Below are 22,211 nucleotides of genomic sequence, written 5' to 3'. Positions count from 1 at the left end.
GTTTGAGGCAATGGTTGACCTTTTGACAACACTGCTGGGTAACATGGTTTCTGAGGGCATAAATAATCATTGTTAATTTGTTATGTGAGGGGCTGTTTTGTTTTTACAAAATGTGTGCATATTATAAGACTATGTGACTTAAGGATACTCAATTAGGAAAGCAAAACAGTTTCGCTTGGATTTCTGTCTTTCTCCCCAGTGACTTTTAAAGTCGGAGGAAGGATGGGGAGGGGGCTATATGCACCAACCATAATAGTCTAAAAGATAAAATTAGACCCATATGCTAGGGAAGGGCCATAACTTGGCGGTAGATCACCTGCTTTTCATGCAGAAAGTCCTAGGTTCAATCCCAGGACATCTCTAGGTAGGGCTGGAAAAGATGCCTTCCTGAAACCCTGGAGATCTGTTGCTAGGCAGTGCAGGGACATTGAGCAAGAAGGTCTGATGGTCTGATTTGGTATAAGGCAGAGTCCTATGTTCCTGTATCGTCTCACAATATAACAGGAAAGCTATCCAGGATAGCTAAGCTGTGGCCTTCAAGATTCTGCTGCCCTACCACTTCCATCAGCCTTCACTAACTTGACCAATGGTCAGGGATGACGGGAGCAACCACTGGAGGGACACAAGTCATCCATTCCCGCTTTAGACCCATGGATATCAGAGGGACCGATCTCACTGCATGAACCTGAAACTGCATAGTTTACTCCTTCAGTACATTGCTTTGATTTCCAAGAGTTTACTTAAGAGTAAGTGGGTGGAAGGTTTTGGTACCTGATGTTTGGAAGGCCGGAAAATAGGAAACTGCCTTACCGCAAGTCAAACTATTTGTCCATCTAGATCAACATTCTAACCCATAGGGGTTTATTCTGAGACTCTCAGGCGTCTTTCTGATTACCTGGTCATTTGATTCTTCATTACAATTCCATAAATGTTAGGGTTTTAACCAGTCCTTTTTTTCTGGAGGTATGCAGGGGTACGCATACACCTAAACATTTTGTGAATCTTTGTATTTTTGTCCATTTACTGTATTTATTTCTCCCTGATTTGAACTATAAAAGGGTGATTTTCTTGAGTCAGAATGAGAATACCCCTAAACATTTTTAAAGAAAAAAAGCACTGGTTTTAACATTTACTTTGATCAACATTTACTTTTACCAAGAGCCCAGACTCTCCCTTTATAAGCAACTAATTCATTGTGGAAGCTTATTTAGCCACTTGTTTTCCTTGTTTTCTTGGGGAAGGGAGTGGGGGGTGGGAAGAGAAGGACTGCACCCTACAATTCTTTTAAAGTTCGTGCTACAAATTTTCAAGAGAAATTTTGAGACAGAATTGGCCACGCATTGTTTGAAAACTGTATACTTCAAGTAAGGAATGCAGCAAATCAGCTTGCCAAGAGCCTAGTTGCTGCTGCTGCTGCTGAGATACTGTATCACACTATTAATTAAAATACAAGTCAGTTCTTCCTCCCCCCCCCTCCAGCACTTGTAGCCTGTGGGTATCCAATGCACTCCACTTGATTGAGTCAGGTGGCAGAAGCAGCACAAGCATTCGTGATTCTGTGTGCTTGGAGTGATGGCATGAGAAGGCAGTGAGAAGAGGAGGGATGTAAAGCCGTTTTCTGTTCTCTTTTATATCAAGACAAATGTGCTGCAATGCTCAGACTGCTAAAAGAAGAAGAAGAAGAAGACTATAAGAGATCTACCCTTAAAACCTTTCCACTGTGATTTAAACAAGGGGATCCAACTCCTCCGAAACTCTGAGTCTTGTAGCGTACTCAGATCTTTGTATGGCCAAGGCAACTGTTTCCATGGTGATGCAAAGCATTTGACAATGGTCACTGTTTTGGTGAAGCAAATTAGTCCATGCAGGAGACCTGTATTTAGTAATAAGGTGGGATACTCTCCCCCCCCCTTTCCTGGGAAGGCGAGGCATCAAGGAACATGGGTGGGGGTGGGGAAAAAGAATTTTCATTATTCAGTGCAGAGCAAGTCATATTCAAGCACACCAAAAAAGCCAACAGCAGCAACAGGGGAATGGAATTAAATATGTTATAGTTGGGAGTACAGCCAAATCATGAAATATATGTTTAAAATCAGAAAGCCTGGAAATCAAATTTCACTAGTCTCAGGTAAAAGTCCTGGTTTATGCAAAGTACTGTGATTTCTTTTCTGTCAAAAATGTCTGGGTAGGATTTTGTACCTTCTGTTCCCAAGTGCAGAACAACCAACCATTTTGTTAAACAGCAGCACTTCCTGGATCCAGCAAGGGATATAGCCTTACACTTACACCCACCTACCCACCCACACCCCTGAAATGGCTACAGATGTTCATCTGGGGAGATGGACATTTCTATGCATATCTCACTACTCACCTAAGCCTCACTAAACTGATGCTTTACAGTGGTACCTCGGGTTACAAACTTAATTCGTTCCGGAGGTCCGTTCTTAACCTGAAACCGTTCTTAACCTGAGGTACCACTTTAGCTAATGGGGCCTCCCACTGCCGCCACGTGATTTCTGTTCTCATCCTGAGGTAAAGTTCTTAACCCGAGGTACTACTTCCAGGTTAGCAGAGTCTGTAACCCAAAGTGTTTGTAACCCGAGGTGTTTGTAACCTGAGGTACCAATGTATGTCCTTTAATGCATTTTGGTATGCATATCCTTATCCAGAAGTATTAGCTTGGTTGTTTATTTAATTCTTTCTACTGAAAAAGCCTTCAGCAACTAGCTGCCTACTGCTAGGATCAATGACTAGTAATTGCAGCTCATTGGCTTTGAAGGGACTAATAAATCTAAACATTTCAATTTTCAATCAGAGATATAGCCAAAGAATGAGGGCTGGTTCAAACATTACATACTAGCAGCACCACACCCACTTTTGCTCTGGAATTCTAAGAAACAAACAAAGAAAGTAAGTGCAGTTTTGCAATCAATGTTTAAAATCAATGGGGTTTTGAAAGGTTCTGTCCATCGCCCCAATTCAAACTGGTATCCAATTGCATCCAGACAAATGGGAGCCGGCTCCTCAAACTTCGGAAAAGACTCTCCTCCTGCAAGAGAGGGGAATGGTTGTGGTCGGGAGCCGGATTCCGCCTCAAGCAGGGGGCTAACGCCCCCTGCCTCCCACTCACCTGGCTGGCGCCCACGCCCACAGGCAGGCACCCAACCAGGTGCCTGCGAGGGGGCGTGTTTAGCAGCCTAAATTGCTGCGGCACCAGCCTTCCGGCCTCAGAAAGCTTGACCTTAGAAAGAATTTAAAACCTAAGGTGTGCTGGTAATTCAATCAGGGCAATGCCAAAGGCAATCTTGTAAGTACCCGCACGAGTGTGAGAGATGTGCAGGGGCTCACCCAGCCACAGCGTGTTACAAAGGGAAGCGGCCCTTTCAGAGAGGTTGGGGCTTCCACCACTCTAGTTCCAGACGAGCCCCCGCAGCAGGGAACCATCGATAAAGTCCTTCTGGGTCTAGCATTTTCTCCAATTCAGCTTTCTCCTCTCCTCAACCTCTTGTCTATCTATCCGGACGGAAGTGCAGCATCCCATCTTTGGAAGGGTTTCTCAGAGGGTTTCAGAATCCCAGTAGTCAGTAAGGGAAAGGATGCTCGCCTCGCCCCACGGGTAGCTAGCCCCACCCCTGGGTGCACACCATGTGTGCCACTCCGGGTGCCAGAGCAGCTAGCTCCGCCTCTGGAGTCACACTATGGCATACAGCTAATTGGGATGAACCCAACAGGGCCGCCACTTAGCCCCTGCTTGGTCTCCAGGACAGAGGCACCCCTTTCCAAGCCCCACCCCCCTTTTGTGATTATTAGGCAACCAAATGTATCATTCCATAACACCTCATACAGGAATTATTTTTTCCTGGGGAACCTGCCTTTTTCTCCCAGATCAACTACAAGAGCAAGACCACAGCTTTAACAAAATGGCAGCCCAAACAGGAAGACACATGGGAGCAATAGTACTGCTTTGAAGTGTTCCAGATCCATTTCCTGTTCTCCCAATGAGCAGGGCAGCTGTGGGCAAAATTGCAAAGAAGTACAATAATGATTTAGTTCTTAGTCCTAGAATCTAGTAAGCCTTTAAGCCCAACAGATGGAACCGCATAATTTCAATGCTTTAACCATATTAGGGAACATGTATAGTTAGTAAACAAATTGCTAGTTTTGTGAGAAATAACACTTCACTGAAGTGGATAACGCTTTGGCCAAGAGCTCACCTTTGGCAATCTTCTAAAACATGTTGCATATGTAGCAGTTCTTTCTAGCTAGAGTGAAACTGAAACCTGACATTTACAGTATCAGATAGAATTGTTCTGGAATGTCCTGGCTGTGTCTGGAATGTCCTGGCTGTGTCTGTAGTACAACAGTTTTGGAAATCTGTAGGAGAGCATCCCACCAATCTCTTGTCATACTAACAATCTTGTTATCAACTAACAATCAAAAGTGCTAACATTTTAGCTACATTGGCAACAGGGTGTTGGCTAGAAGCAACTGGTTTTCTGAAGCTAAAACTTACAATTTTGTTCTAGGAGTTACTTGATCACAATATAGAACTATTTGTTTATTCCTTATGAGTTTTACACATGATGAAAACGTATACTCAAGCAGATATTTTTATAATCACTGCACTATACTATGATACAGTGCATAATGAACATCCACATTCAGTTAGTCTGTGTGACATCTCCCTTCAGATTCAGCACAGAGAGCACCAAGTGACTCAGAAACAAATCAGAAGTTTAAAAGTCATGATACAAAATGAGTCTTGGGGCCTGTGTGCATACCTAACCTTAAAAAACAAAATAAAACAACAAACAAACAAACAAACAAACCGCACCACAGGGTAAGACTCCCAAAATCGGTTAAGACAGACCTTGAGATCTGGATCACGTTTCTGGAACGCTACAATGAAGCCTCCTTATGGCAGGAAATCCTCAACCTGTCCTCAGATTTCCAGGTTCACTGATGCCGCTGGGTCCTTGGGCTTCAGTTTATTCTTTAGGGGACGCTGGTGTGCTCAACAATGGCCAGCAGAGTAGCAAGGCGAGGCTATCACGCGGGATCTCACTTTTCTGGAGTTTTTTCCCCTTAGTTGTGGCTGTTCACATTTGGACTGAGGAGTTCCAGAATCGCCGGGTGTGCTTCAGAACTGATAACCAGGCGGTGGTCAACATACTGGCTAAGCAGTCATCGCGTTCCAAGAGGGTGTTGCGCCAACTCCGATCATTCGTCCTCCGGTGCCTCGCTTCCGAGCATTAGCTCCCAGGGCTCAGCCACTGCCAGAACCTGTTCCGGAGCACCTGTGGAACCTTGGAGACGTGAAGTGATTAAGGGAGTATTAGCATCTGTCGCACCCTCTACGCTTAGATCATATAAGAAGGTCTGGTGTGATTTCATGGGGTTCAGGTCCAAAGTATCCTCCCTTTCCACTAATGTTACACCCGCCACAGAAAACGTTCTGCAATACTTAACGCACCTTCATGGCCTAGGTTGAGCCTTGAAAACTTTGAGGATACACATAGCCGCTATCACATTCTTTAGTAGACCCATGTTTTTCCACCGATTCGTGCTGTGACTTAATGGTCCGCAGGGCAATTGAAGGTTGGAGTTGACTGCGGCCTCCAAGTAACAAAGGCCGCAAGCCTATTTCTTACGAGCTGCTGTCCCAAATCCGTATGAAACTTAGGTCAATTTGCTGGTCCAAGTTTGAGGCCTGGGTGTTCTCTGCGGCATACGTTATAGCCTCCTTTAGGCCGGGCCCCCAAAACTTTAAAGATACACGTAGCCGCCATCAGCTTCTTTTGTAAAGCCATGTTTTCCTCCGACCCGTGCAGTGACTTCCTGATCCGCAGAGCTATTGAAGGTTGGGGTAAGCTGCAACCCCCTAGAGCCGAGGGCCATAAGCCAATTTCTTACAGGCTGCTCTCTCAAATACGCATAAAGCTTAAGTCGATCTGTTGGACCAAGTTTGAGGCCTGCCTTTCCCCTCGCTGCATATGCGATCGCCTTTTTTGGCGCCTTGAGGGTCGGTGAAGTAGTAGCTGAGGTTAATGCAACTGGGTCAATGCCCGGCCTCCTCACGGAGGACGTGCAGTTGTCCGAAGCTAGCACGACGATGCAGATATGTCAATCCAAAACGGATCAGGCAGGTAGGGGTTCCTTCATAAAACTTACAGCTTCAGCGCAGCGTGGCCCATGCCCGGTCAAGGACACTAGATGGTACCTTTACCTCAGACTGCCCGGTCCTGGCCCGCTCCTGGTTCACAAGGATGGGTCACCTTTGTTGAGACACCAATTCACAAGGGTACTCCGCAAAGCTATTGATGCCTGTGGTTTATCTTCCCAGGATTATGCTGCACACTCATTCAGGATTGGCGCCACCACAACAGCGGCGTGCTTGGGTCTGCTGGCGGATAGGATTAAAGAAATGGGCCAGTGGAAATCCGATGCTTATAAAGTTTACATTCGCGAGTATGCGCTCCGCTGCATTACCTCTACTTACCCGTCTTTCTCTTTCCTTTATTCTCAGCCGTTCTCAGAAAAAGTGTTTGGATTTGCGGCCATAGTATAGTTCATTGGGCCCGTGTCGGCTAGCTGAGGCCTCACCCCTAATCTTGGGTTGCCACCTGGAGTGCGAGTTTCCTGGTTTTCGAGACGAGGCATGCGTTGGGAAGAGCTTGTGCCATTGCTGAGGGAGAAAGTCGCCATGTTTGGCCCTCCCAACATCCTTATCCTTCAATTAGGGGAAAATGACCTTGTTAACAGAAGACGTGCGGACTTGTCGTGGAACATAAAAAGAGATTTGGATGAGATTGCTGCCTTGTGTCCCGGAACAGCGGTGTTCTGGTCCTCCTTCCTGAAAAGAATTGTTTGCTGCGGTGCGCAGAACTGTATGGCCATTGAAAAACTCTTAAATTGTGCAATAGCCCGTTGGGTGCGCTTTACGAATGGCCGAGTCATTTCACACGACCATATCCGGATTGGCAATCAGGCCTAGTACCGGAATGATAGGGTTCATCTTTCAGACCAAGGGAATCACATTTGGTTAAATAGCATCAGCATCAGCATCAGCATCAGGGATTGGTTACAGCTGTGAGGGTATTAGCGGCGAGCCTTTTGGGCTTGGGTGGCGGTTAGGCATTGGAATAATGTAGTGTGTCGAAGGGCTAGGTGTGGCCATCGCCTGCGCCTTCAATTTTGGGTATTCCGTTAAAGGAATCCGGCGGTCGTGTATTCTGTCCGATGCCTGCGTGGCGGGAGGCCATGGCACGACCCTCGGTGACATCAGGGGAGAGCTTATAGTTGGATTAGCATCAACAGGCTCCACCTACTGGTGAATAACCCCCCTGTTTTAGACTCACCCCTCTCTGAGGGGGTGGAGTCAGCTAACGTAATCCAATGCCTAAGCCAATACCTTTTCACTTGCTGTAATCAATAAAGTTGTGGCCTTTTCTTGCCCATTAACGTTATATCATGCATCCTTGTGTTTTCATTCCACTACGCGAGGATCGGGTCCTCAAACCACAACATCATGCAGAATGTTTACGGTATTTTTAGGAAGTGTCCAACTGCATCACAGGTAAACAACCTTCCAAAATATGTCGCAGATTTTGTACACAGGAGAAATTTACCTGAAGGGCAAAATCTGATTCAAATGTAGACTGATACACGGAACAATCACACATGTTTTCTGTATGACGGTGCGTGTGGGGATACTGCCACCCACTGCAGCTTCTCAAATCATGCATATCACTTGCTGTTGTGTTATTGCTATATATTATGATCTACGTGTTAGTTTGTTTCATGCTTTGTTGGATGCAGAAGTTGCTTCAGTAAAAAAATAAAAAATAAAACGCAACATTTGAAACAGCAAGAAATCACTCCCATTTAATATAAACTGCTCTGGAGCAAACTGAATCCCGGGTAATAATATTTAAACTTCGGTTGTCTTCTCTGCCATTGCCCGTTTTACATCAAAATATGATCTTCTGAGATTTGCAGTTCTAATCATTATCCAAATGCCTTGGGGATATAAAAGTAGATAATCAGAATTTCAGATAAATCGAAGGTCTATTTACATAGGCTTGTAGAGGCAATGAGCTATGTGAAATACACAATAGATTCAGATTGTTGCTGTAACTAGTATTTTATACAGTTCACTCACATTCCTAACAAACAACAATTCTGTCATTGTTCAGGATTACCTGTTCTGTTCCTGATCAGGAAATTACTACTCCTATCATATTGATATCCCTGGCGACACAGTCACATTTTTGAAGGAACAACTTTCCATATACCCCTGACCATTAGGTCCGGTCACAGACGACTCTGATGTTGCGGTGCTCATCTCACTTTATAGGTCGAGGGAGCTGGCGTTCGTCCACAGACAGTTTTTCCGGGTCATGTGGCCAGCATGACTAAGCCGCTTCTGGCACAACAGAATACCGAAATCAGAGCAGTGCATGGAATCACCGTTTACCTTCCCGCCAGAGTGGTACCTATTTATCTACTTGCACTTTTTGGCTTGCTTTCAAACTGCTAGGTTGGCAGGAGCTGGGCCCAAGCAACGGGAGCTCACTCCATCGCATGGATTCAAACCGCCAACCTTCTGATCAGCAAGCCCAAGAGGTTCAGTGGTTTAGACCACAGCGCCACCCACGTCCCTCCAAGAAGTCCTAAGATGTTTTAAAAACAGTGATGATGATGATTATTTTTGCAAAGCATCAGTAATTTGATTTTGACTAGTGTGAGACAGACAGGAATTCCCAGTCCTTGCTGCTTATATACAGAAGTCAGGACTTACTCTTTCTGTATGAATAAAATGAATTAGTCAATCAGTCAGTGACAAAAACATCCTATGCAATCAAAAGATTTTTCATGTTAAGATTAATTTAGTGTAATGCAAGCTTAAATATTGCATAAGCCCCCTTGACATTGAAATATACGGCTCGGAGGCAAGACTGGAGCAAATACTGCCAGCCACAAAAATGCTGGACAGAAAGGATAATGGAACACATTATCACATTCTTCTCTCATTCTTTGTGTGGCAGCTGATAATAAGGGAGGTGGGAGGAGACGAGGAGGGAGGAAAGTTAAGCTGTCAAAGACCTTCCGATTTTAAAGCTGTTTCTGCACCAAGTGAACTGCAGGAATAACTCTGCTAGACCCAACTACTCATACTGTCATCATTTTATGAAGAAGGAGCACATGAAATATTGTAGTGCTTGGCAAGGGCCCTTATTCCTCAGATATTCTGTGGAGGTTTGCAATGGAGAGCTTAAGGTATTTTCACACATCATGCTACCATAGGTGTCCTGGAGCATCGCGAACCCTATTTGAGTACATGGTTGAATGTGCAGGAACCTGTTCTCCAGTTCAACAGAAAGCTGTGCCAGAATATGGGGTTACCATTGCACCTTGACCTATATGAGCTTTTGGTGTCAAGAACATAAGCACGTATTAAATGCCTGCTGGATCTTGCCCAGCATCTTGCTCTCACTGTGGCCAACCAGGTGTCTCTGGGAATCCCACAAGGGCCTGAGTTGCAACAGCACTTTCTCCCCCAGCAGTTTCCAGCAACTGATATTCAGGAGAATGCTGCCTCTAACAGTGGAGACAGAACATTGCCATGACGGTTAGTAACTACTGACAGGCTATCCTATGAAGCAGAATCTTGGTGTTCCACCATTATAATGCAGATAAATAAATAGGAGTGTCAAAGGAGAGGCTATGCATCTCTCAGTTGTGAATATTCTGTTTTCATTGGCTTTATACATTGTTGCTATTTGGTAATAATTTATTTTGGTTAATCTATATGTAATCCATCATGGATTATAGTTAATCCTTCTATCCATCTTCTCTCTCTCTCTGTATGTATATATATGTGTGTGTGTGTGTGTGTGTGTGTGTGCGCGCACAGACACCATGTATCTATCTAAATATCTATATATAGATATAGATGATATAGATATATATAGGTATATATTGTGGTACCTCGGGTTAAGAACTTAATTCGTTCTGGAGGTCTGTTCTTAACCTGAAACTGTTCTTAACCTGAAGCACCACTTTAGTTAATGGGGCCTCCAGCTGCTGCTGTGCCGCCGGAGCAAGATTTCTGTTCTTAACCTGAAGCTAAGTTCTTAACCCGAGGTAGTATTTCTGGGTTAGCGGAGTCTGTAACCTGAAGCATCTGTAACCTGAAGCGTCTGTAACCCAAGGTACCACTGTATATATATATAGAAAGAGTTTCCCCAAATAAAACAGCAAAACATAAATAACAAGAATTTACTCCCTCCCCCAAGGAACTGGTTATCCACTGTAGTACATTGGTCCAATTTAGATAAAAACAATCACTATTTAAGTCAAGTCTGAGCAGTCATGTACCAAAGTACCCCTTTACCTAAGCGTCCATGAGTTTCTGGTGGTCCTCTTTCAATTAAGTAAAGTTATGATTCTTCAGAATCATATTTGGTGCTCAGATTTCTTGTCCCTTGTGCACCTTTGTGGACAATTTTTCTACCACAGAGCTCTCAATGTATATCTGAAAACACAAACAGATATTTTCTAAACAGTTTGCTGCTTGCTTGCTCAGTCACACAGCTCGGAGAACCCTAAGAACATAAGGGGAGACCAAGGGGGAGTGTTAGGTGGGGCTGCTTACTCTCCCAGGGCTTCTCTCGTATGACAAGAAGACAGAGAAGGAGGGACTGTTGGTGCCTGCAAACAGCAAGGGCAGCTGTCTAAGCTCGTTGGCGTCTGGGACCCTGCTGCATACACACCATACAATTAAATATAAAGCACATTATTTGCCCCCAAAGAACCTTGGGAACTGCAGTTTACCCCTCACAGAGGTTGAATTCCCAGCACCCTAAATAAACCAGTTCCCAGGATTATTTGGAGGAAATGGCGTTTTACATGTGCTCTGAACGTGCTCTGTGTGTACACAGCCCCATATGTACTAGTTAGGCCCTTTGAGGAATGATTCAGGAGGCAGCATGCAATCACATGTGTAAAATACATTTGAGGTGGTGGTAGGGAAATTAAGCATCTGTTAAAAGAATATTAAAGCTGCATAGCTAACCAGATGGAGGTTAGGAAATTTGAAAGTTGAGGTTGGCTCATCCAGAATTAATTCGTCTTCCTAACACCTACAACACATTCCATTTATCTTGGCATGCTTTTGCTCTCCCTACAGGAGCACTCACAGGCACAAAAATGGCTACATACTTCTTAATTAAAAGGGGGGAGGGAATAAAATCAGGCATGAGCTGTGCAGTCGCTAAGGGCCATGCTGAGGGGAGAACTGGTTTGACTGAGCTTGATAGGAACCAGTAGCCTGTCTGTTTACATCCTTGGGAAGCGCTCTTCACCAGCCAATCAGAAGTCATGTCCTTAGCCATGCCCACAATCACATGGGCTACTTCAGGGGCAGAACACATCCATCATTGGGCGTTTGTCCATTTGGGGCTTGCTTGGATGGCTTCTGGCCTATTGGAAGTGAGAAATGAATGCCTGCCCTCCCACTGCAAGAAAACAAGAGATGTGCCAAAAGTCATTATAAAAAATAATGGTGCTTTTTGATTGGGGAAGGAAAAAACCCAACTGAAACCAAATGAGTGATCTCGGCTTAGACCCAACATTTTGCTTTTTTGTTTGTTCCAAATCCACAGAGATATGTTAGTATCAGCACGAGCTGTTCCGCAAACAGCCTCACAAAACAGCATCAACATGTTGAGAGACCACCAGAAAAATCTCAGTTAATAATAGTGAAGTGCAATCTGCCATAAACATGGAGAAATGATTTTGCCTGCAGATTTTCATTTTTCATAGATGGACATAGATGGTAACTGGGTTTGAACATATAGATTAAAAAACAACAACAACAACCCCTGCACAAGTAATATGTGTGCAGAAATGTGTTCAGTTGTGTGCGAGGTGAGATTGTTCCCATTTGACATAGGAGCATAACCGCCATTAAGTATTAACTAGACAGGTACTAGTAATAGCCCTTGTCAACACTTTCAAAGGAAATCAATATACAACATAAATGTAAAATTAAAAAGGTTCTTCCCTAGATAGCAATGTGTAACTTGGGCTGAACACTTAAAACGCCTCATAATAATCTGCATCCCTCTTTTTTCCACCATCCCTCTCCAGATACACAGAAGCACGGTTGGGTGCCCTTTCAACCGTTAGTTAATGTAACACATTTGTAAAACCTTTGCAGCAATCTATATGTGCTGGCAGATGGTTGCTGCCAAGTATGGCTAAGAGGGACCACCTCCTCTCCTATTTTACAGAGGCGAATCCTCTGAATGAAGGAGTCTTCTGTGTGAGGGGCTGTTCAGTCTGGGAACCATAAGAAGGAAGAGCGGGGTGCTCCTTGTGGTGGCCTATAGGTAAAGGTAAAGTGACCCCTGACCATTAGGTCCAGTCGTGACCGACTCTGGAGTTGCGGCGCTCATTTCACTTTATTGGCCAAGGGAGCCGGCGTACAGCTTCCGGGTTATGTGGCCAGCATGACTAAGCTGCTTCTGGTGAACCAGAACAGCACACGGAAACGCCGTTTACCTTCCTGCCAGAGCGGTACCTATTTATCTACTTGTACTTTGACATGCTTTCGAACTGCTAGGTTGGCAGGAGCAGGGACCGAGCAACAGGAGCTCACCCCGTCATGGCGATTAGAACCGCCTACCTTCTGATCGGCAAGTCCTAGGCTCTGTGGTTTAACCCACAGCACCACCCGCGTCCCTTTGAGGTGGCCTACCTCAACACTAAATACTTAGGCAACAAACTGAAAAGGCACAACGGTCACCTGATCATTGACTTCCCCAGTATGGTAAGATGTGTTACATTTCTGTTCAATTTAAAGTGATAACATCAAATTTTGCATTTCTACATATACACCTTCTACATATAAGTTTAATGAAAATCTGTGTCTTCTTTTGCTGTCTCTTTTTGGTGATGTACTTCTTTTTGCGGGGAGGGGGCATTTGTTTGCGCAATGCGGAAGTGGCCATGCTCAGTGCAGCCTGTTTGCATAGCACACTGGTCTTTCTCTCCTCATACTGTGCAGTTTCACTTACCCATGTGGTATTACTTTTCTTTGGTGGAAACTCCATGCCAATCTACTGTGCAACTTGGTCCTATAGAACAGCGTTAATATCAACGAGAACACTAAAAGGAGGGCTATTTCCAACACCCCCTAAAAACCATTACTGAATTAGTTCAACTTTCCAGAATACTTTAGCTATGAAATTATTTCCTGTTGCCACTTTCCCAGTTCAAATAACAGCAATTTTGTCGATCACATGGCATGGCACACTGGCGCACTGTGCCCACCTTCACAAACTTCACATGTCTATGTGGCGATGGCATGTCCAGATGATGCCCTATGCATGTAAAAGCCTATTTCCACAGGCCAAAAATGAATGCTCAGCTCCCGGATTTTATCGGACCATGTAGTTTTGGTCTATGCATGTCGGATTTTGTGTGCATAGTCCATAATTTGGATGTGATGTCCCTGGGTAGATGTCCAGGGATAACAGAGATACAGTGGCACAATGGATAGGAAGAATGTCTCCCTCTATGCAATGGCTGGGTTAGTATTGTCTAAAGTAGCCCCAGTTGGACGATCGGGCACAGGAACAAGGAAAACCAATAATTTCAGGGGCGAGTGTATGATTCAAAACAAAACTTAATGATATGTCGGGTGTAGGAGATACTATCCTCAGTCCTCTTGGTTCAGAGCAAAAATCAAAGCATGTTAATAAAGGGGTGAAGAGGTTGTTCTGCATATGACATACAAATGAATGAACATGGAACTACACTTGGGCCTTTTGTTTCCAGAGATGAACTCATGCTGATGGTCAGGCAGCCAAAGAGTTAAGAAAAATACATTTTGTAATCGGAACAACACATTTTGACCCAAGTAACACAGCCTGTGGAGTAGCAGTTAAGGTGATCTAGCATTCTCAAAATGAAAGTGGATTTGAATACAGTGCTAGCACACAAAATAAAATTCATAGCAATGATCACATTCATATATTGCATTAATCTGTGTGAAAATAAATTGCAATTAGCATGGAATGAATAGCACATTATTAGCGTCTACCTTAATTAAAAGTACCATAGTGATGGATACATGTTTTTATGGGGTTTAAATTGATTTTTTTTCAAGACCTGCAGAGGGAGCTATTGTATTTATGCAGAAATCTTTTTAAACAGATTTTTTTTCCTAAGGAGAGTAAGAGGGGTTTGTAAAGGAACATAAATCCACAACCGCCCCCCCTCCCAGTACCATGCCAGAGAACTCTTTCACATATATCAAGTATATGATATAAAGATTCTGTAGTCATATGTCACAACCATCTTAATCATATATATTTGGAACTAGATATTATTTGTAGCCATGGTAAATGCAAAGTGGATAGCAGGATAAAGGATTTTGAAATTACTTTCAGGGACCTTTTAAATTTTGTTTTGCAAATTAGCACTAACTTCAGTTGTTACGGCTTTTCATTATTACTGGTTTACCCATCAATTTTACCTGATCAGGTGTTTTTTTAGAGAAGGACTGTAGCTCATTGGTAGAGTACATCCTCTGCATGCAAAATATCCCAGTTCAATCACTGGCAGGGCTAGAAAAGTCCACTTTCTGATATCCTGGAGATATCTGATATTGATCAACCAGTGGTCTGAGTGTGGCCCTGGTATAAGAGAGCTTTCTACATTTCCTCAGGCAGGAGAAAACACTTTAATGAGCAATCAGAACAAATAATCAGCCGATATTCTTATCATGATAAGCAAATCATTAAAAGCATTTACTACAATACCAGAACTGACCCTAAAATACCTCGTCTGTGGGAGCTGCCAGTGTTAAAACAAACCATTTTTCTAACAGCCTCTCATACAGGTGAGAAGTGATGTGACCAGGAGCATATCTGATCACCTTTGACTTTTGGAACCTCATGGATTAGGTGCTCAGTCAATGTGTGCATCTCAATGCTCAGAGAACCCCACTGAAAACAATGCTTTCATCTAGACAGCATCTTCTATGCACAGCTACATGTCGGAGTCCTTTTGCTTACATTTTTTAATTTGCATTTTTCTTTGTTGATATCCTGCAGTTCCTTGCCCTTTTAGGAAGGATATTTTAGTTTGGTTGGGGAACATGGGAGCAGAAAACTGACTGAATTTTCTCACCATGCCTGTTTGTGCAGCCACTATATGCTTGATATGCTAGTGAAATCCCTATACTTGTGATGGGGTTCTGTACCACCGTTTTGGCCATGACAAAAAGGCTTCCTCCCATGGCAGTTTAAAATAATTAAAATCGCAGTCCCATTAAAACTGCAAGAGCCAGGCTGAAACAGAACCAAGCAGATGAAAGTGATCTGCAACAGGCAAGCCTAAAATAAACTAAAGACTGGTAGAATAACTGCCCATGTGAACAGGCTTTTCCAAAGAGAACTCAGAGAGTGGTGTGAGTTTGTATTCCAAAAGAAGTCTCTTTGCTTATATTCTCAGGGCCAAAGTAGATGAGATGCTATTCACAGAATTGCTCACTGTGTGAATGGTGTCACACCTAATTTGGCCTTCAGGGCTCTGTCTGGAACTGAAGGAAGTTGCTCAGTCAGCCTGTCTATTGATATTTTTGTTTGTTGATATCCTGCAGTTCCTTGCCCTTTTAGGAAAGATATTTTAGTTTGGTTGGGGAACATTGTAACTTGTTTAGTATTTTAAAGCTCTTCCCATGCACTGTATGGTTGGACGGGCTTTTCCAAAACCCTCTAGGCACCTTATTGAAGAATGTCTGGTGAATATCATGGTGATTGTAGAGGATAGGGAATTTGGTGATGTCTTGTTGCAGAAGAGTTCTTGAGTTCCGAGACAGTTCCTTAGTCAGAAAAGAACAGACTTGCTTTGCCCAATTTCACTTTGATTTTAGTTCTACCCTAAGCAGGAGGGGCTCCCGTTGCTCGGTCCCTGCTCCTGCCAACCTAGCAGTTCGGAAGCACGTCAGAGTGCAAGTAGATAAATACGTACTGCTCTGGTAGGAAGGTAAACGGCGTTTCTGTGCGCTGCTCTGGTTTGCCAGAAGCGGCTTAGTCATGCCGGCCACATGACCCGGAAGCTGTACACCGGCTCCTTCGGCCTATAGAGCGAGATGAGCACCGCAACCCCAGAGTCGTCCACGACTGGACCTAATGGTCAGGGGTCCCTTTACCTTTAAGCAGGAGGGTAACCCGCTTGTCTCAGTTCCCAATGAAGTTCTGATCTTATGCTAGTGTAGTTTTTCAATGGTGATGAGGATAAATCACATTTCAGTAAAAGTTAGTGTGATGTGAGGGTCTGCTGGAGAGAGCAGTATGAGTAGTTGGAGAATTATGACAGTGTCAATTAAAAACATTGATCCGTAGAAGATGGGTAGATCATCGATAGGCAGAAGGTGGATCATACAAATGGAAGAAGAGCCCTGCTCACCTAGTCCAGTGTCCTGTTCTCACAGTGACCAACCAGATGCCTATGGGAAGCACACAAACAGGACATGAGCACAACAGCACTCTCCCCACTTGTGCTCCCTAGCAACTTGGTAAAAAAAGTAAAGGAACCCTGGGCAGTTAAGTCCAGTCAAAGGTGACTAAGGGGTTGTGGCACTCATCTCGCTTACAGGCCAAGGGAGCTGGCATTTGTCCACAGACAGCTTTCTGGGTCATGTGGCCAGCATGACTAAACCGCTTCTGGCACAACAGGACACTGTGATGGAAACCAGAGCTCACGGAAACACTGTTTACCTTCCCGCCACAGCGGTACCTATTTTTCTACTTGCACTGGAGTGCTTTCAAACTGCTAGGTTGTCAGGAGCTGGGACAGAGCAATGGGAGCTCACCCTGTCATGGGGATACAAACCACTGACCTTCCAATAGGCAAGCACAAAAGGCTCAGTGGTTTAGACCACAGCGCCACCCGCATCCCCATCCCTAGCAACTAGTATTCAGAGGAATACAGCCTCCAATACTGGAGCTAGTACACAGACATTGTGGCCAGTACCCATGGCTATCCTTGTCCTCCATGAATTTGTCTACCTCCACCCCTTTAAAGCTATTCGAGTTGGTTGGTGGTCAGTGTTATAACTCTATCTTCCGATTATGAATTCCATAGTTTATCTATGTGATGTGTGAAGAAGTACTTCCTTCTGCCTGTCCTTAAACTTCCAGCCACAGTGGTCTAACTTCCTAACTTTTTTAATCCTAGCATAACAATCAAGGATACTGCACTATTACAACTCTATGCAATTAAATACCGTTTCCACCTAGTGCATTTTTCTTGCATTTGGAAATGCCGCTGGGGGTGGAATAATCTAATGGGACTTCAGCCCTTTGTCATGCCATCTAGAATTGTGGAGTGACAACAGCAGAACATTCTACTTCCTATATAACCATCCTTAACATTTCTTTCGGTATTGTTTGTGTGAAATAAAATATTCTACCTGAACTTGAATTGCCTTTCATTTTCAGGGAAGGAGATGAATTTATAGTTTTGCTCTAAACTTTTATCATCTTCTTTTTATAGGCTGGTGCCACCGGGATTGTACAAGTGGTGACATTAACTATTATAACCGTAGATGGAAAACAGAATTCAACATTTCGGTAATGACTGTACATTAGCATTTAATTTGTGATTTATCATTTGGGCTTTAGTGCTAAATCAGCTAATAATAATAACAATAATATTTTAAAAAAATCCCAATACATGTATGTCCATGTTAAATAAAAGAACTGTGCTTAGAAATAAAATGTCCTGAAGGATATTGGATTAGAAGGCACAGAGTTTATATTTAATTTCTTCCTATCAGTTGCTGCCTGTATAAACTCACAATATGTCTGGATCTACACAGATCTATGCAATTGGATAAAAATCTTAATATCCTATCTTAAATTTTTATCTGTTTGCAAGGATTAGCCCATTCCACTAATTCACGGAGGTCGGAATCTTAGCTATTCGGCTGTTCCTTACTTAAGACTGCATCCTAAGGGAAATCTTGCAGTATCAAATCCAATTGTAAACATTAGCAGTTAAACTGTACAGACTTGCTTCATTCCAGAAGAAAATGATATTGCATTAGGAAGCGAGCATTTCTTTTGCCAACTGCAATGAAATATATTTTCCTCATAAAAGGCCTAAATGGAAGACTGTCATCAAATTGCAGTGAGTGATGGGCTTGGGGTTCCTGGAGGAGTAACTATATTATGCAGAGACATGGTACTGCTGCCAAAACACCATTCCAATACTGAGTCCTCTCTTTCCTCCCCACCCAGGAAAATATATTATTGCTTACCTCATGCTGACATCTCGTCACTGCATGTTTCCTCCAAAACCTTTACTTATTTAAGAAACCTATACCCTGTCTTCTTTTCATGATCACAGTGTTCATGATGGATCCCAGCAAATTAGAAACCATTCCAAAATGTGTAATAAAAAATTCCATTTGGGGCCTGGAACAATCCAGAGTTTCCCAGAGTCAAAATATGAGAAACTATGATTTGTTCAAACCGTGATTTAATAAAACCAGGATCAATCTGTGGTGTGTTTTTTTTTATTCTAGTTTGAACAAACCACAGTTTTCAATATTCAGATGTAACAAGAATCTGCAGTTTGTTCCCAACTGGAATTTGCAGCTAGTGTACAATGTGGCAGCCAAATTACTGAATGGATTTCACAAGTCTGAACATAAAACTCCAGTTCTGGCCCACCTGCACTGCTTCCCGGCCCAATTCAAGGTGCTGGTTCTGACCTATAAAGACTTTCACAGCTTGGGATGCCAACACCCCATGGACTGCCTTTACCCAATGAACCTATCTGGACTCTAAGATCTGAGATCCAGTCCAAGAGGTAATTGGAGGGTGGTAATGGGAGAATGAGCCTTTTTCTATGGTACCCCCTGATTGTAGAATGCCATCTCCAAGGCAGGTCTCCTGGCACTGACTTTGTCATCTTTCTGGTACCAGGCAGGGGTGTTTTATTTTCCCAAGTATTTGGATAACACTGATGTCCAGGCGTCTAGTGGTTACTGGTGTTCATCCTTGTGGGTAGGTGTAGATATTTTGTGCTGCTTTCCATGACATTCTTTTGAATGACACTCTTTGATCACGTTTGGACAACTGGTTTATTGAGCATTCATCCTGATTTGCGTGCAGGGAGGTCAGACTACATTAGCTATTCAGTGAGCATACATTCTGATTTGTTTGCAAGGAGGGTAGATGAGGTTGCACCAGCAGGGCTTTGTGGAGTTGCCTCCACAGCCATGCCACTCAACTGCAGCCATGGTGGAAGGAGCGGGACAGGACAACTGGTTCTGATGCAGAGCAATTGCTGTGCTGCTTCCAGACTGCACAAGTAATTAGATCTGGGTTGAGCCCAATGTCATCACATAATAGCTGGCTCAGCCCTATGCTCCTTCCTTGAACTTCCCCATTTTAGGGCACTCCACTGGCCTCCACCTATGGAGATACTACTAGTAGATCTCCCTCTTGCCTCCTTCAGTTGGTTGAAGGGAGAAGCTAGCACCAACAGGCTGGTGCTTGCAGCATTCTTTGGGGGGGGGGCAGCTGCTAGCAGGCTGGTTTAGATGGGAGAGTTGGGCAGATCTCCATTCAATCCACCAACTTGACATAAGTGGGGGTTAGACTGCTGTGTTAATATTTTATATTTGCATTGTTTATTAAATTTAATACGCATTTTGTATTCTTGTAAATTCCTTTGGGGTGCCTATCACACACACACTAAGGAGAGGGAGGAATGTGCAAGCTAAAGTGGACCACTGGAATAGTACAACCCTTGAATACGACCAAAGCTTGCTCATCCTAGTAAAGCAATGCTCCATAGAATTGTCTACCCTTATATGGGGAAGGAAAGGAATCTGATATTGATTCAGCCACTTCCTGAGTCCACAGACTCCTTTGCCCAACAAAATGTGGCCAACTCATCAAGAGATTTGTGTTGCGGTGAATTCAGATTTCATGGGAGAAAAAACACTCTCTATCTAGAACTACATAGTAGCAAACAGTAACATCTTTTCTTTCTTTTTTTAGGAAATCAGTTTCAGTGCTCAGGTTGTTTGGTCATTTAAAATACCTGGGGAATTGAGGAGTAGCCTTTCGACAGCTCTGAGCTTCCCTTCAAGTGGCGTATGCAGATGAGTGCCCCCTTGATGTGTAACAAGAGGGCTCTGCATCTTTTTTAATAGCAACCCTGATGGTAAGACATGCCCTGAATAGCAAAACATACTTAACTACAGTAACTAAATCCATATACTAATAACTCTCCATGATGCAGAGTATTTAGCAGATGTTTTCTTTCTTTCTTCAGCACATGAAGGTCTGATTCCAATGTCTAGTTTGACGTTGCTACTTTCATTAGGAGTTGTATTGAAACGGTTGTGTTTGTTTGTAAAGGTATTGAGTTGTATGGCTCTGATGTTGTTGTTACACTGTAAAATGCCCTGTGGCCTTTTGCCAAATGGCGGCACGTAAATTTCTAAATAAAATCTGCCCTCCCCCATCGTTTTTCTAGGTGCAAGAGCTTAGGGGAAATGTAACAACTGAAATGGTATTGCTCAGTAGGGGTGCACAAATGTAATTGAGAAACAAAATTAACACACCTCCGTTGGTTGGAATGTGGACTCCTTCATTCCCACCCCCTTTTGCTTTTGTCTTTTCACGGTTCTTTTATCCAGTGCACCTGAAATTTGTAATATGCAAATCTTGTCTGGTCAACAACATATGAAATTCCAGATTTCCCAGATCTGTGTGAAGGTGCATGAAATCAGTGTTACCACTTCACTGCTGGAGGGCATAGGTGCCAAATCTAGATTGGGATCCCTTGGCCCCCTCCCCCAATAATTTTCATCTGGGAGCACAGCCCCCTCAATTATGGCTTCCCCCACCCACCCACCTGCATTCCTGCCTCCTCCTGGCTGCCTCCCCACATTCAGGTACCGCCCTCCGTTTCCAGCTTGCCTCCAGGATGAGCAAGGAAAGCATAGCGGTTGCGGCAGGCGCATGCAAGTGTGTGGTGTGTGCATGTCTGTCCTCCACCTGGCTGCCCAGCCTTCCTTCCCCTGCTCGCCTGCTCCCTCCCTCTCTCTGTATGGCTTACTTTGATTGGTTACTTCCAAGTAAATACGTCTAGAACTGCAATGTGGATTTAGGATGACAATCCTAATCACCCTTGGTACAGGGTAAATGCCATCAAGCTCCACAAGATTTACTTCAAAGTAAGACTGTGTTTCTTGAGTTTGCCATGCGTCGGTATGAATGCTTGTCTAATATCCTCCTGCCAGTGCTGGAGTGCTTTCCCAACTTTCCACTTGCACCAAAGTGATAAAAATCCTTTCCAAGGGAAACTTTCCCCCTCGCTGGCACTTAGGCACCAGTGTGGTGTAGTGATTAAGAGCGGTGGAGTAGTAATCTGGTGAACCGGGTTCGCTTCCCCGCTCCTCCACATGCAGCTGCTGGGTGACCTTGGGCTAGTCACACTTCTCTGAAGTCTCTCAGCCCCACTCACCTCACAGAGTGTTTGTTGTGGAGGAGGAAGGGAAAGGAGAATGTTAGCCGCTTTGCGGCTCCTTAGGGTAGCAATAAAGCGGGATATCAAATCCAAACTCTTCTTCTCTTCTTCTTCACCAGGCCCAGGTACTCCAGAGATCTTGGAGGTGACCCTGTTTACATTTTTACCTGTTTTTGATGCTCTGATTCATTTGTCTACATAATTAGGTGTGGTTGGGGTTTTTTAAGCAACACTTTTATCTCGTTTTCAATGTTTGCTAAGCCACAACCATGACTTTTAATCAGAAAGTGTATTATAAATACATTTTAAAAATAAAATCTATGTGAATAGGACTCCTTGGGAGAAAATCTTGTTTGGGGTTCCAAAATCTATACTCAGTTTAAATACCTCCCCCGGCACTCTGTGGAACTGTGCTCCTTAGCCATAATAGCTCTGAGATCCATAAAGGAAGCATTTCCTTAAGAATGCAGTACACATTACCATAATTTTCTGATGTAACAAAGAGGAATTCAGAAAGAGGTATCTCTCCACCTGGCTGCTGTGCTGGGAGCATTCAAACTGCATCGTTATATGATCATTTGCATAAAGGTGAAATCACTGCACTGTAAGAATTTGTAAAGACACTACAATTATGATTGTGTAGA

At 43.7% G+C, this 22,211-nt stretch overlaps 1 long non-coding RNA gene across 1 annotated transcript in view; it reads left to right on the top strand.

Moving 5' to 3' along the window:
* The window catches only part of LOC309380422, a 45,349-nt gene that overhangs the window by 4,865 nt on the left and 18,273 nt on the right, over positions 1–22,211 (top strand). Inside the window, exon 2 of the long non-coding RNA XR_014172919.1 lies at positions 17,572–17,648. This is a non-coding gene — a long non-coding RNA (uncharacterized lncRNA). The remainder of the gene's footprint in view (positions 1–17,571; positions 17,649–22,211) is intronic.

This window comes from Podarcis melisellensis (assembly GCF_964234715.1).
Source record: "Podarcis melisellensis genome assembly, chromosome: 1".
Lineage (NCBI taxonomy): Eukaryota > Metazoa > Chordata > Lepidosauria > Squamata > Lacertidae > Podarcis > Podarcis melisellensis.
The sequence above is the reverse complement of the archived record's forward strand: the minus strand, read 5'-3'. Positions and strand labels throughout refer to the sequence as shown.